Genomic DNA, 16,202 nt, shown 5'->3' on the forward strand with positions numbered 1-16,202 from the left:
CATTTACTCTAGATCAGCTAGAGCAGTTTAACATTAGAAAGATTGTAAGATTGCATGGTGTCCTAGTGTCCATTATATCTGATAGAGATCCGAGACTTACGTTGAAGTTTTGAAAGAGCTTACAAGGAGCTATGGGAATGAAATTCAATTCCAGTACTACGTATCACCCTCAATCCGATGGTCAATCTAAAAAGACCATTCAAACTTTGGAAGAAATGCTAAGGGCCTATGTTTTGGATCTAATAGTGGATTGTCTAACGAAGTTCGCTCATTTTCTTCCAGTAAAAATGACATTTAGTCTAGACAAGCTAGCACAATTGTACATTATAGAGATTGTAACAGTGCATGGTGTCCCCGTATAGAGATCCGAGATTTGTGTCAAAGCTTTGGAAGAGGTTACAAGGAGCTATAGGAACGAAATTTAATTTCAGTACGATGTATGACCCTCAATCCGATGATAAGTCTGAAAGGACCATTCAAACTTTGAAAGATATGCTAAGGGCAAGTGTTCTGGATCTAGGATGTAGTTGGGAATCGTATCTACCTTTAGTGGAATTTGCATATAATAACAGTTTCCAAGCAACTATTGGAATGGCACCGTATGAAGCTCTCTATGATGCATATCACCTGTACATTAGGAAGAAGTTAGAGGAAAGAGAGTTTTGGGACTAGAGATTATTAAAAGAACACTTGAATTCATTGATAAGATCTGTACTAGGATAAGAGCTGCGCAATATAGATAAAAAAATGCTATGCAGATACTAGGAGAAAAGACTTGGAATTTGAAGTTGGAGACAAAGTTTTTATAAAGGTGGCACCAATAAAGGGTGTACTTAGGTTCGGCAAGAAAGGAAAACTATGACCTCGTTATATCGGATCTTTTGAAATAATTGACAGGGTTGGGAATGTGGTTTATCGACTAGCTTTGACCCCTGAACTATTAACCGTTCACAACGTGTTTCATATATCGATGATTAGGAAGTATGTGCATAATCCTCATCACGTGGTGAATTATCAATCCCTAGAAGTACAGAAAGATTTATCTTATGAAGAATTATCGATTAAAATACTGGATCGAAAGGTATATAAACTACGGAACAAGGAGATTCAACTGGTCAAAGTGCAATGGAATAATCATGGAGTAGAAGAATCTACTTGGGAAAAAAAGAAAAAGTCAAAGATAAATATCCGATACTCTTTGCCAATCCATAAGGTAAACTTTGAGGACGAAATTTTGTTTAAGGTGCAAGGGATGTAAAAGCTCGAGAAATAAAAATGAAATTAGACTATTATTTTGTGATGATCTAGCACCACGAGCCTAACTCATTCAAGAAACGAGCTATGGAAGTTCAACCCATTTAAGATTTTGAAAGCCCAATCCATAAGTTAATTAAATGCCAACAATTTAAAAGATTAAGTTTAAGTAAATTTATTTACAAAGATTTAATGAATAACTGGGTTGCCATAATGGTCATCTACAAGGTATTTCATATTGGCAACCCAGACTCGAATTACCATGTAGATGTTTTTATGTAACTTTTTGTGAATGATTTTTTTAATGGCTTAAAAACTCTTCAAATTTTAGTTAAAGAGCCTATTTAACAAATTTAATGATAATACAACTCTCCGATTTAGTTTTTTTTTTTTAAAAAGGAATGTTACAAGAAGTGGAAGGTCACTTTTTTACTACATCCCACCTCAAATCCAAATTTCCTCTTATTTTTTCTCAAAAAAATATATCTCTTGTCAATTTAAGCTAAGGAAATAACAAGGGTGAGAAGAAGAAAGTTTTCTACACATTTTGTTCTTTAATATCCAAGAAAATTCAAGGTAGGTTAAGGTGCAGGTGTTTACTTCATTTCAAATTATGATTTCTGATAAATGTTTGAATGAAATGATACCTCTGGGTATGTTGCTTCGGCACTAAAACAGTTTGAATTATTATTCTCCAGCTCTACTTGTTATGATAATGCTATAGTAATTGGATTTTGTCAAAAATTCATCTACGTACGATGGTATGAATCTATAGTTTGAAATTTTTAATTTGACAATGAAATGCACCAATGATATCTATTGAGTTTCAAACTCATGGGTTAATTCTCTTCCTACAAGTTGAATGGATTTTCCTTGAGGCACGGATAATGGTAGAGGATGATGCAACATGTCATGGAGAAGTTGGTGATTTAATAACTTTAGTTGATTATGAAATGTTTACATTTTCTTTAACTTAGATTCCCATGGATGTCGTGTGTGGATCTATTTTACAAACATTATTTATGAATAAATTATGTTTGAAGGTAGATATATGTCATAGAAATAAATTTACAAATCACCGTTTACAAAAAAAATGTTAGCGATTTAAAGTTTTACTATCTCTTCAAAAATTTCAGTTTGTCTCATCTTTAAAAATTCATAACTCTTTCGTTACTTGGTATTTTTATACAAAGTTGGTGGCGTTGGATAGCCTCATAAGTTAGTTACTGAATGAACTTAGAATCATAGCAATCTGATGTTGGTAAAATTTTATATGTCACATAAAGTAAACTACACTGGGTAGTATAACTATTTTTCAGCTTCTGCCCTTGATTTCAAAAAAAACTCATAACTTACTCGTTACTTGTTGTTTTTGGACGAAGCCAATTGGATTTGATAGTCTCAAGGGTTCGCTACTGAGTATAGTTAAAATAATATCTATTTGATGTGTGTAGAATTTTATATGACACTTAAGGTAAGCTGCATTGGGTTACCTTCCAACCCGAGTCGCTGCAGGGTTTTCAAAATTGTTTTAATACCATATATGTTACCGACAGAAGCCGATTTTTAGATATATCATATTATAAGGAGTTTTCTACTTTATGCTAAAATTTCACAAAGTTTTGAAGTTGATAGCCATACAAACGAATTTATTTTGACAATTATTGTTTGAGATGAAAACTAAAACAGCAATATTACTTTTAAAGTTTTGCCAAAAATTTCACATCAATAGTGGTTACATGCATAGAATCCATTCTAGAAACATTTTTTAATTTATTTTCTTTTAGTATCAAATTTTTTATTTAAAAAAAAATCTTGGATTAAATTCTAAAATTAAATCTTTATACCTTCCACTAAAAATATAGTCAATTAATTTATGGCTAAAGTACAGTTAATCTTGTGACATTTCGATCCACGCTGTCATGGCGTTAAATCTAGGTTGCAAGGTAAATTTTATCCATCCCAGACTTTCTATTTTCTCGACCAATAAGTTCTCAAAGCCTCTTTTCGGAATGCAATATCGGTATATTACACTTGATTTATAGCGCTCCTCTGCTTCGGGACTAATGAATCTCTTCCGATCAATTGCCGTAGTACGCGGTGACTTTGGATTTCTTTTTAGGCGGCATGTCTTACTGTACCTTTATAGATTGTGGAAGCAACCAATATCCCAATCCAGAATACAAGTGCACAATTTCTTCCAAGAGATCACTTAGGCATTACTTCAAACACTTTGCCTACATAAAACTCAAGAAAGCATAATTCACTTTCTAATGGTAGCAGTTTATATCCAAGCAATAATGAATATTCCTCCCCAATGTCATCTAATCAACCAATCAAAAGGAATCCCCACAAAGCCAAGAACCGTTCAATGAAGAAAAACAAACCAACTATGAAAATTCCTTACCTTGTATGAGAGGATTCGTTAGCCAAATAATTCATGTGAAGGGGAAATTATATATGGAATCAATAAGGATGTAGATGAATGTGCAAAGTGTGCTAGAGTTTTAAGAGGGGAGGTGGTCAAGAGGTGTAGAGAGATTGAAAGGGGGAAATTGGGGTTATGATGAAATGAAAGAGAAAAAGTAAAATAAAAAAAAATATATGCTTTTTTTAAAAAAAAAACATAACACGGCGCTGTAGCACCCCATTTGGGAGTGCCCATTTTACTACCAAAAGTTTTTCATTATTTATTTATTTTTTTAAAATGGCTAGCGTTGTAGCGCCCAATATGGGCACCAGTGGATCTGAAAAAAAATTTAAAAATGAATTTTTTAAAATTATCTCCAATTTACCCTTTTCCCATGTTGATTGTAGTGTTGATGGGACCGAATTTGACCACGTCCCTACAAAAACAAAAAGAAAACTATATTATTCACGTTGCCTACGAAGAATAAAATGCCTAACTAATGCCAAGAAATCCAAGAATAGAGCTTGGGTTGCCTCCCAAAAAGTGCTTCATTTACATCATTAGCTGGACGTGATGTGGATTTAATTTGATTCTTTGAGAGCAATTTCTACCACATATCGATCTTCCTAGCCGTAATAATGTTTGAGGTGTTGACCATTTGCCTGAAAAGATGTTCCATCATTGCTCACCAGTTCCACTGAACCGTAAGGAAAAACTTTACGTACCACGAATGGCCCTGACAATCGTGATCTAAGCTTTCCTAAAAATAACTTCAAGTGATAGTTGAATAGAAGAACTCGTTCTTTCGACTTGAATTCTCTCATAAGGAAGCTTTCCTGGAAATAATTTCAGGCGAGAGTTGAATAGAAGAACTCGTTCTCCTGGCTTGAATTCTCTCATAAGGATTCTCTTGTCATGCCATAGTTCATCAAGTTGTAACAAATGTTGGTTACCGGCCAATTTCGTGTCCAGATTCAACTTTTTAACTGTCCAATAGGCTTGATGTTCCAGTTCAACCGGTAGTAACATGCCTTGCCAAATACCAGGCGGTAGGGTGACTTCCTATTGGTATTTTGAAAGCTGTTCGGTATGCCCACAGTGTATTAGCAAGATTCTGCGCCCAATCTTTTCGTCTTGTGTTTGCTGTTTTCTCCAATATCTATTTAATCTCTCGGTAGGAAATTTTTGCTTGCCCATTTATCTAGAAGTGGTAGCTAAGTGTCAATTTGTGCCTGACATTGCATTTGGCTAAAAGAGAGTTGAAAAGTTTATTACAGAAATGCATTCCTTCATCACTTATCTGCAGAAATTTCAAAACTATATTTGCATCGTTTGTTGGAGTAGCAATGACTTCAACCCATTTGAACACATATTCCACTACAAGAAGAATTTATACTTCACCGAAGGATGACGGAAAGGGACCCATGAAGTCTATGCCCATACATCAAATAATTCTACTTCAAGCTAATTAGTCATGGGTAGCTCATGATATCTCAAGATATTCCCGGTGCGCTGGCAATGGTCACATGTTTTCACAAGGTATAACAATCTTTGAAGAGAGTTGGCCAATAGAATCCTGATTGTAATACCTTGGATGCAGTTCTGGTAGGACCAAAATGATCACCATAAGGTGAGGAATGACAATGCTCCATAATTGACTGTGTCTAATTCATAAGAATACACCTTTTGATTATCCTGTCTGCACATCTCTTGAAGAGCAGTGGATCATCCCACAAATATGACTTGACATCATGTAAAAATTTCTTCTTTTGATGGGAGGTAAAGTCATGTGGCATTTTTTCACATGCCAAATAGTTGACAAAGTCAGCATTCCATGGAGTTAGTGTTGAAACTGACAAAAGAAACTCGTTTGGAAAAGTTTCTTGAATCAGACCATCTTTTGTCACATTCTCATTCTCTAGCCGCGAAAGATGATCAGCAACAACAATCTCACTACATTTCTTATCCCGGATCTCCACATCAAATTCTTGTAGTAGCAGGCTCCATCGAATCAGGCATAGTTTAGCATCTTTCTTTTCAAAGAGATAGCGAATGGCAGTGTGATCTATGTAGATGATTACTTTAGTACCAATGACATAAGATCTAAATTTATCACAAGCAAAAACCACTGCTATCATTTCTTTCTTTGTTGTTGTGTAATTCAACTGAGCTTCATTCGAAGTTTTGCTAGCATAGTGAATTGCTTAGAATGTCTTTTCATGCCTTTGTCCTAAAATTGTCCCAACTGTGTGATCACTGGTATCATACATGACTTCAAATGGTCGACACCAATATGGAGCTATCATTATTGGGCCTGTGATCAATTTCTCATTTATTACTTTAAATGCTTCTAGGCAATTTTCATCAAACATGAATGTGATGCCTTTCTCCAGAAGGTTGTACAAGGGTTTAGCTATCTTTGAAAAGTCTTTAATGAACCTCCTATAAATTCTAGCGTGCCCCAAAAAAAAACTTCGAATACCTTTGACATTGATAGGTGGTGGCAGTTTTGCTATTGTGTCGATCTTTGTTCTGTCCTTTCAAGTCCCCTTCTTGACACATGGTAGCCAAGAATGATGCCTTCTTGTACCATGAAGTGGCACTTCTCCCAGTTAAGAATTAAATTCTTTTCTTCACAACGTTGCAAAACTAGAGACAGATTGTAAAGGTAATTATCAAAAGAAGTACTAAACAAAAAAATCATCCATGAAGAGATTATCATTAGATATGCAGAATTTTCCTCCAAGAATGCATATCGAAGGTGATCAGGTAGCAACTTAAATTCGGTCTTAGTGCTTTCATTGCCTTTATTCTCATCCGGTTCCATTATCTCTTGAATGTCTTCATTCTGTGATGGAACATCTCCATTTGGAAACTATTCAAGAGCCAATACGTAGTCAACTAGGTCCTTGCTACCCGTATACTCTCATGAGGCGGTAACATCATCACATGTTACTCTCATCATCATACAATGTTCTAGGTGGTCTTCAATTGATACATCTTCTTCTTTTAATATAGCATCAATGAAGTCAATTCTGTGGCATGTGTTTGTATCATCTAGAGATTGCATTGAGTGGTAGATATTGAACCTCACCTCTTCTTCATTTACTCTTAAGGTTAATTGACCTCCCTGGACATCAATCAAAGCTCTTCCAGTTGCTAAGAAAGGTTTGCCTAGGATCAGTGGAATTTCCTGATCTTTTTCTATGTCCAACACTACAAAATCTGCTGGAAAAATAAATTTGTCGACTTTCACCAACACATCCTCAATAATTCCTCGTGGGTAAGTAAGGGATCAATTAACTAAATGCAAAGTCACCGTTGTTGGCTTAACTTCCTTGAGACCCAACTTCTTGAATACTGAGAGTGGCATCAGATTTATGCTGGCTCCAAGGGCACAAAGAGCTTTATTGAAAGAGGAGTCTCCAATAGTGCATGGAATGGTGAAGCTATCTGGATCCTTCCTTTGAAGAATTTCACTAATTCTTCTGTCGACTTCGTCGTTTCATATTCCTCCAATTTCCTCTTTTTTGACATCACCTCCTTCATAAACTTTGCATAGTTTGGCATTTGTTCTAGAGCATCAACGAATGGGATGTTAATATGAATCTTCTTGAAGATATTCAGGAATTTGGCAAATTGCAAATCCAACTTATTCTTCTAAAATCTTTGTGGAAATGGAAGTGTGGGTTTGACGATTTGTGGGTTATCAGGGAAGGATATAAAATAAGGCTTGTAATCCTTCCGTATTTCTTTGATCTAATTTTCCTGTGTTGCATTTGACTGTTCTTCCTCCTTGTCAAGGGTGGCAGTAGTCTCTTCTGTAGGCATATTTATTACAACTTTCTTACCACTCCTTAGTGTGTTGACCTTGCAAAGTTCCTTCAAATTTATTTCTGTCACTTGGAAACTTTTCCTGTTGCTGGGATTTCACTGATGTAGCCAACTGCCCGATCTGAACCTCAAGATTTTCATTGTAGCTCCCATGTTGGACACATGAGTTTCGATATTATCCAACCTTGACTCATCTTTCTTGAACCGTGATCTTGTTTCAGAGATGAAAGATCCAAAAATATCTTCTAAAGATGGCTTCTCTTCAAAGTGCTGATTGTTGAATCCCGATGGAAGTTGAAATGTATTTCTATTGTTGCCATATGAAAAATTTTCATGGTTTCTTAGCCTAGGATGATAATGATTAGAAGAATAGTTACCCCTTTGATTGAAATTTCTGCTGTTGACAAATTGAGCCTATTTGTTCACCATTTCTGCCTCCGAATGAACTGAGGTAGTGGCCATAGCTGAATTTGCTTTTTGATGATTTCATTGCATAGTGAGTGTACCTATTTGATTGGTAAGTGATGACACTTGAGATGCTAATGCTGTGATGGAACCTACTTCATGCATACCTACTACATTCTTCGTGCTTGATCTCTCACTTGGCCATTGATAGCAGTTTGTAGCTAAGTCATCCAGCAAAGCATATGCTGCTTCTGCTATTTTAGCCATTAGAGTTCCTCCTACTGCTGCATCCATAATATTTCTGGTCTGCCCATTTAGCCCATTTTAAAAAGTCTCCATATGTATCCAATTAATTTAAATCTTTCCCAAGCTTCACAGAACGGTTCAAAATCAAATTGTCTGAATTGACCAATTTCACTTCTAAGTTGAGCCGACTTGGAAGGAGGAAAATACTTGGTGAGGAATTTCTAAGCTAGATCATCCCATGTAGTGATGGAGCCATATGGTAATGATTGGAACCACAATTTAGCCTTATCTCTAAGCGAGAAAGAAAATATACGCAGCCTAATTGCATCTTCTGTCACTCCATTCATTTTTATTGTATCACAACTCTCCAAAAAAATGAGCCCAGATGAGCATTTGGATCTTTTATAGAACTTTTCCCAAGCAAGTTCTGCTAAACCATATATATGAGCCCCAACTTTAGATCAAAATTGTTTACTGCAATAGTGGGGCATGCAACACTAAAGTAGTTATCATTGACAACCGGTCTGACATGGTCCCTAATAGACCATGGTTGATTGTTTTCTTGACCTACTCTTGCATCCTGTTTAGCCATTGTTTCACGTTCGTCCCTATGTAAACCCCTTAGAAGACAAAATGTGCATTCTAGTTCAGGATCAATAGGCAATACGTCAGGATTTCTCACCCTTCGCATAAACAACTGAAAATGAAAACAAGGGGCTTGTTGGAAGTAGAAATAAAGTTAAAAAAGTAATAACAAACTCCAAATTAAAGCAAAGTTAATTGGTAATAATATCAATAGAAATCAATCAAAACAATCACCGGCAATGGTGCCAAACATTTGCCATTCGTTTTATGCTACGTGGTTTAAGCGCAAGTGTATGGTGTCAAGTTTTGTAATATAGTGATGGAATTGAAATGTCGAAACCACAGGGATTGTTGTTTGATTCATATGGAATACTATAGTTATTTTAACTTCTACTATATTAAAAAAAGAAAAAAATTTGACTTGATGTGGTCATGCTAAATTAATATGTTGTAAATTAAATGGCAATTCAAATAACTCAAGATGAAATATATAAAAATAATCAATGCAAGGAAGTCTAGGGAATGATTTCACTGCCCTATCAAAAATGGTTTTCAATCTCAATGGTTATTTATCTAAATTATTCTCAAATTATAGGAAACAACCCTAAATTAATCCCATTCCCTCTCAAGTACCGAATATAATTTATTTATTACTCTAATCCCAATATCTCTATTCCGGATTAGATCTATAAAAATTATTAAGCTCTTGGTACTTCATTTGAATTAAGCCTCAAAGAATTCGTACTTTCTCTCGAAATCCATGAAATCTAAATTATGTTATTCATAGATCAAGATTAAATCTTCCTCTCTCGAGTGCCGAAATTCAATACATCAATTCATTCAACCATTGATCAAATGATTAAAAGCAATAAGCATGAATAATACAAATAAATGTCAGAGAATTAAAGAAATACCATATCAACATCCAAACATTGTATCAAGTTACGTTACATCAACCCTAGATCTAAGATTTTAGTTCATAATTGATGAAAATAATATTCTAAAATATAGATAAACAAGCATGGAGAAGAAGAGATTAGGAAAAACTCAGTTGATTCTTCGAATCTTCTCCTTGTGATTGTGGATCTTCCTTCTTCAAATGCTTTTCCTCTTGTTTTTCCCTTGAGTTGTCTTTTTAATGCCAGAAAAATCCCCCTTATTGGTCTTTTGGGTGGTATTTATCTTTCCCAAAAGTTACAAAACAAGAGGGATCGGATCTGGGCCAAGAAATATGCAACTTTACTATTTTTGTGTCGGGCGCTGCGGCGCCAGCCTTGCTGAAATTTATTTTGATGTTGGATGTCGTGGCGCTCACCTTTTTGTTATTTTTTCTCTTTTCTTAAGCACCCAAGAGCCCAATTCGAGCGTCATGGCGTCCATGAAGCTATCCCTTCTTGCTTTGTCCAATTTCCATGCTTCATTGCCATGTTCTTTTCCTTCGATTCTCTTCACTTCATACTCAAATTTTATGATCTTCATTACGGCTTCATCACAACTCCAAAATTCGGCGTTTTCTTAAAAGTTGTCTAAGCTACAAAACAACATGAAAACCCCTATCAAAACGTTCAAATGTGCTCAACGACAACCTAAAAACTAAGATTTAAAGGTGCTAAATATATGAATAAATTACACTCATCACTACATTATTTGCTAGTAGTGTACAATGTTTTTCATATTTCGATGCCCAGGAAGTATGTACATGACCTCGAGCATGTTGTAAGCTACCAATAATTAGATATCCAGAGGGATTTGGCATATGAAGATGTTCCTACAAAAACATTAGACAAAAGTGTGTATTTTGAAAAATAAAGAAGTCACCTCAGTTAAGATTCAATGGAGAAACCATGGAGTAAAAAAGGCCACATAGGAAAGAGAAGAGGAGATCAAGACCATGTACCCACGACTCTTCTCCTTGATAAGGTAATTTGACAAAAAAATTTAAGGGGTGATATTGTAACAATTTGTATAATTCTTCCTTGTTTTTTAAAAAATAGAGCGACCTAATTCTCATGTTATCTTTGGTTAATTAGAAAATAAAAGTTGTTTTATGTCGAATTTCTTGTCAATCACATCAAAGTCCATAAGATAGTATGATCGTCCAATCCATTTCTTTTATTTATTTGGTTTAAATATTTAAGAATTGTAGAAGAAAGAAAAAAAGGGATATCAATGGGACTCATTTTATAGTTCACATAAAATAACTTAGGTTGGGCTCAAGAAAATTTAAGTCCGCATAAGTTAAGCCCAAGTTATTATAATTGTGTGTGTGTGTGTGTGTGTGTATACATTTTTTTTTACTTTTTTTTTTTTTTATCTTGTGTGCGAACTCCTTCACATTAAACTTTCTAAATGACCCATATAACGAGCTTTTAGCTGATGACTCCCAAATCAGAAAACCATAGGGCACTAGGTTTTTAATTACCCTTACAAGCTTAATCACGTGAATCATAAAGGCTACGAAGAGAAACTTCACAATAAGACAAAAAAAATTCTTCTTTTTTAATGATTAGTGCAATGCCTCTTATTAAACACTTATATTCAACAATCGATCCCCAACTTAAGATTTAAACCTAATTTCATCTTATTCGTTTCTAACAATCTACACAAGACTTAGCATACATGGAATCCATGTTTATTTCAATGTTTCCCTATAGCAACTCAATCACTCCCAAACTATCCTAAAATTGGTTTAAGGATGCATAACATGGTGGATGTTCAGATTAAGCATATAAGGTCCATTAATTTTCACCAACTCATCAATATGAATCAAAATGTTCTTCATAAAGCAAAACATAAATCTAGTGCAACTAAATATCTAGTTTCTCATGACTAAGCGTAAGTTAACTCATAATTTATCCGTAATTCATAGCCCAACTCTATGCTTCAATATATTCATCATTGTTAGCAGACTCTCCAACCCATACAAGCATACAACAATACATAAATAAAGTAATAAAACCGAAAAGTAGAGTAATTTTTCTGATTTTTTCCTTTTATTTCCACACAAGCATACAATGGTTTAAAACAAAATGCTCGATGAAACACCTACTCCCAAACTTGATACAAAGATTGTCCTCAATGTCTAGAAATTGGATAAGTAATAAAAAAAAGGTAAGGACAAAAATGGATCAAGTCTTCCCTGGTATCAGTCCATGGGTGGTGAATGGAATGACACGAAAGCTCCAGAACTAGAGGGGTCCAACATAGATGGCGACGAATGAGTGGATCAAGAGTAAAGGTCTCATACCATAGCACACATTTGATCAATCTGTCTATTTGTGTCCTCTAACTATTGTACATGACCTCTTCCCTTGTATTCATATTATCTAATCTACTACATATGGTCTCATTTCTGATTGCATGTCCTTAGCCTGTCCTTGCATCTAACCAATAGTCTACCCATGATGTCATGCTCCCTACACAAAGTCAATAGCTCACTCAAGAGCCTGTTGATATCTCGCTTCATACTTGCATCCTAATATTCCAAGCATGCTTCTTATCATCATTCACGTGCTTCCTAGCCTGTAAAGCTATCATCATCTCCTCTATATGATGAAATGACCAATTGGTCTATGTCAGAACAGCACACAACCGGCTCATGACCTGCAAACTAGGTGCTAGCTCTAGCTTTGCAGAGGTAGAATGTGATCATTTGCCTTTGGGTAAAAATCTAATGCCTAACGCACGACGTATGCAAGTAAAAATCTAATGCTTGACGTACGACATATGCTAGAAATGAGACTAGGAAAGTAAATATATGTATTGGTCTAGATCTGACGCCACCAAGCATATGAGATCATAAATCAAAGATCCCAAATCAATTTTAAAACCTCATGTGAGATGATCGAATTGAATATCCTTGGGCGACTAATAGTGGTGCGGTGTGAGCTTGGATTAATGTTGTGACTAATGAATTTATATAAAGTTGCAAGGAAGTGTGTCAGATATCGGTACACAAATTCATTTTCTAGGAGTGGCCAGCATCATCTCTTCTATGTAGCATCTACGCAATGACTGAAATGTCTGGATTCATTGGCATAATCACGATATTGTCCAGTCTATAGTAAGCATCAATCACTTCTGGAAAGAACGTTATCCATTTGTTTCGAACACATGTATGGTGCATATGCTATATTCCCAGAGAGTTTAACTCTACATTAAAGTTGGCATAGAACTCTTGCATAAAGGCAAGGTAAACACTTTGAAGCTCACCTACCTTTGGTGGAGTTTAAATACAATAATTGCTATCTAAATCTCTATGATAGAAGGTGTAGATCTCCGATTCACTGGGGATTCGTTGGAGAAAATAGAATATTAAGTCCAAAAGTTATTGCCTAAATAGTACGTGTAGTTGATAAAATTAGAAGTAAATGAAAATCCTCTCAAGATAGACAGAAAACCTATGCAAATCTTAAAGGAAATCAGTAGAATTTGAAATTGGTAAGAAAATATTTTTTAAAGTGGCACCAATGCAAGGGGTTATAAGATTTGTTCAAAAGGGAAAGTTGAAATCCCTACTTATAGGTCCTTTGAAAATCTTAGAAAGGTCAAGAATGTGGTATGCCATTTGGCATTGCTATATGATTTGTCAGTAGTGTACAATGTTTTTCATAATTAGATGCTCAGGAAGTATGTACATGACCTCGAACATGTGCTACCAATAGTTAAATGTTCGAAGGGATTTGACGTATGAAGAAACTCCTTCAAAAACACTCGACAAAAAAGTGCGTATTTTGAAAAATAAAGAAGTCACCTCAGTTAAGATTCAATGAAGAAACCATGGAGTAAAAGAGGCTACATGGGAAATAGAAGAGATCAAGACCATGTATCCATGACTCTTCACATTGATAAGGTAAATTTCGAGTATGAATTTTTTTAAGGGGTGAGATTGTAACACACTGTATAATTCTTACTTGTTTTTTTTTAATTTTTTTAAATAATAATAATAGAGCAATCTAATTCTATCATGTTATCTTTGGTCAATTAGGAAACAAAAGCCGGTTTACATATTAGCCTTATCAATCACAATAAAATCCATAAGATAGTATGTTCGTTTAATCCATTTCTTTTATTTTGTTTGGTTTAAATATTTAAGTATTGTAGAAGAAGGGATAATTAAGTACTGTAGAAGAAGGGAAAAAGGTATCTCAATATGGGACTCATTTTGTAGTTCGCATTAAGTAACTTAGGTTGGGCTCAAGAAAATGTATGTTTGTATAAGTCAAGCCCAAGTTAAAAGAAATGTATTTAAAGCATGTTATTTTATCACTTCAAAATTTCAATTTTTAGATAATTAACAAAAGTAAATAATATTTTATTATACAACCCACTTTTATCTTCAAATTTAAAGGAAAATTTCAACTATCTTATCTCCATTTATCCACATTAACAAATTCTACTGGCTCTTTGTTTTGGCGTGTGCACTTGAATGGTATTTTTTCGGGGCAAAGTGACCATATATATGGGTAGAATGAAAGAGAATTTAAAATTTTAAAAAAATCAAACAATTCATATTTTATAATTATCTCAGCGTGTGTTCTTCTTTTCCATTCGTCTGCATACATAACAAGTACTCACATTCTAAGCTTTATTCAAAATTTTAAGTGATGAGAGTGCAGCTCGTGTTTTCAAAATTCTAAAACAATTTCCTTGGTCTAGCAAATGTAGCATACTATGTGCAAATTAAACTGTCCTGCCAATATTATATATTTTACGTAATTTTATATATGAAATGCTAATTGGCTTACAGTCATTAATGAAATGAAATGTGAATTTATTTATTTATTTATTTTTGGGTTTCTCAAATGCTTACACAGAAATGTGTTGGAGTATTTGATTGATTTTCGACTACTCTCAATGAATGGTGGTATGGAATGTCGTAACTTACATTAAATTTTATGATATTGAGTTTAGATTGCACATTATAATTTCAAGATAAAAATTAGTAGATAATAAGTGTTAGTATGTTTTATATTTTAAAGTGATTTTATTTGATCATGAAATTTCGAAAAATGTGGGTTTGAATTTTCAATTAAATCTTTTTGCTTTATAAAATGATATTGATGACACCTCGAATTTGAAGTCGATATTATTTAGGGCATTACAAAATATGTATTTTTAACTCCCAAGATTTGTTTAAACTCGTGCACAAACTAGTAAACTCGTGCGATTGAATTTTTTTCTTCTGAACATGCTAGGAATTAAATTCCCCAACTAGTTATAGCATAGGCCAAGCCTAACCTATTTTCTTCGTTTTCAATTTGGTCCCTGGGAGTCTTTTTTGGTTATGCTCAAGCCCTCTCTTATTTGTACGAGGATCTTTCAAATATTTACAATTTAATCTTCATCAACTACAATCAATTGAAATTGGTATGTCTCAAGGTCCAAAAGTTTGCAATGTAGTCTCAATCTTTCCAAGTATTTATTTTAACTCCTGGAACTTGTCATTGTCATCTGATTGCTCTTTAAATGATTTTTATTGATCACATACAATGAAGTTTGCTTTCAATTATTCTGACTCTCAACTCCAGTAAGCTCAAAATCACATTTCTTCGTGCCAATTGCATAAAAGTCTTGGTGTTTTCTACAAATAACTAAATATACTAATTAATTAGTAGCTCAATTAGCAATAATTAACCAAGTCTTAAAACAAGTATAAAACTGTATAAGAAAAGCTGGTGCTAAAATACTGCCAGTATATGGTTTTGTTGACAAGAAAGTGTGAGTAAAGTATCGTTCTCACGAGAAATGCATATTTAATTAGGTCCTATTAATACTATCTTTAAGTGAATTAACAAAATGTTATATACATTGATGGTAGCTAATTAAACCCTTAAACTAACTATAGTATAAAACTTTTAAAATGACTAAGAAGTGTTTATGAAATTCAATTATTAATAACTACTATGATTTTCGAATTCTCCTATATTCTTCTATTTCAATATCAATCCCATAATTTGACAACATTTTTTTGGACTTGACTATCAATGTTCCTATACTATTTAATAATCTCTCTCATACTATTCTCATATGTGTTCCTACTATATCACTATAAAAGATGTGAACATATGAAAATATATTAATCACAAGAACATTAAATTCTATCGTGCAAAACCATAGTTGTATATCTCTATCTCATGTTGGACTCTATAATAATGTTACAACATGCTATAATCTCTATTCTTTCTCTCGAATAAAGTTGAAATATAAAATCAATTCAGTTATGGACTAAGTAATTGGATAACATTGAAAACCTAACAAACATTTAACCAAATTATTTCTAAAGTCAAAATCTAGAATTTAACATTGAAACATCAAAATATAAGGCATCGTGAAATTACAAATACACAAATTAGAATGATAATACATCACCCCAATTTCAAATGTAGAAAGAATATGGAAAATAATTTTGAATTCTTGAATCTTTTCAAAAATTCTTGAATAGTGTTCCCCCCCCCCCCCCCCTTCT

This window comes from Olea europaea, unplaced genomic scaffold, assembly GCF_002742605.1.
Source record: "Olea europaea var. sylvestris unplaced genomic scaffold, O_europaea_v1 scaffold1828, whole genome shotgun sequence".
Classification (NCBI taxonomy): Eukaryota; Viridiplantae; Streptophyta; class Magnoliopsida; order Lamiales; family Oleaceae; genus Olea; species Olea europaea.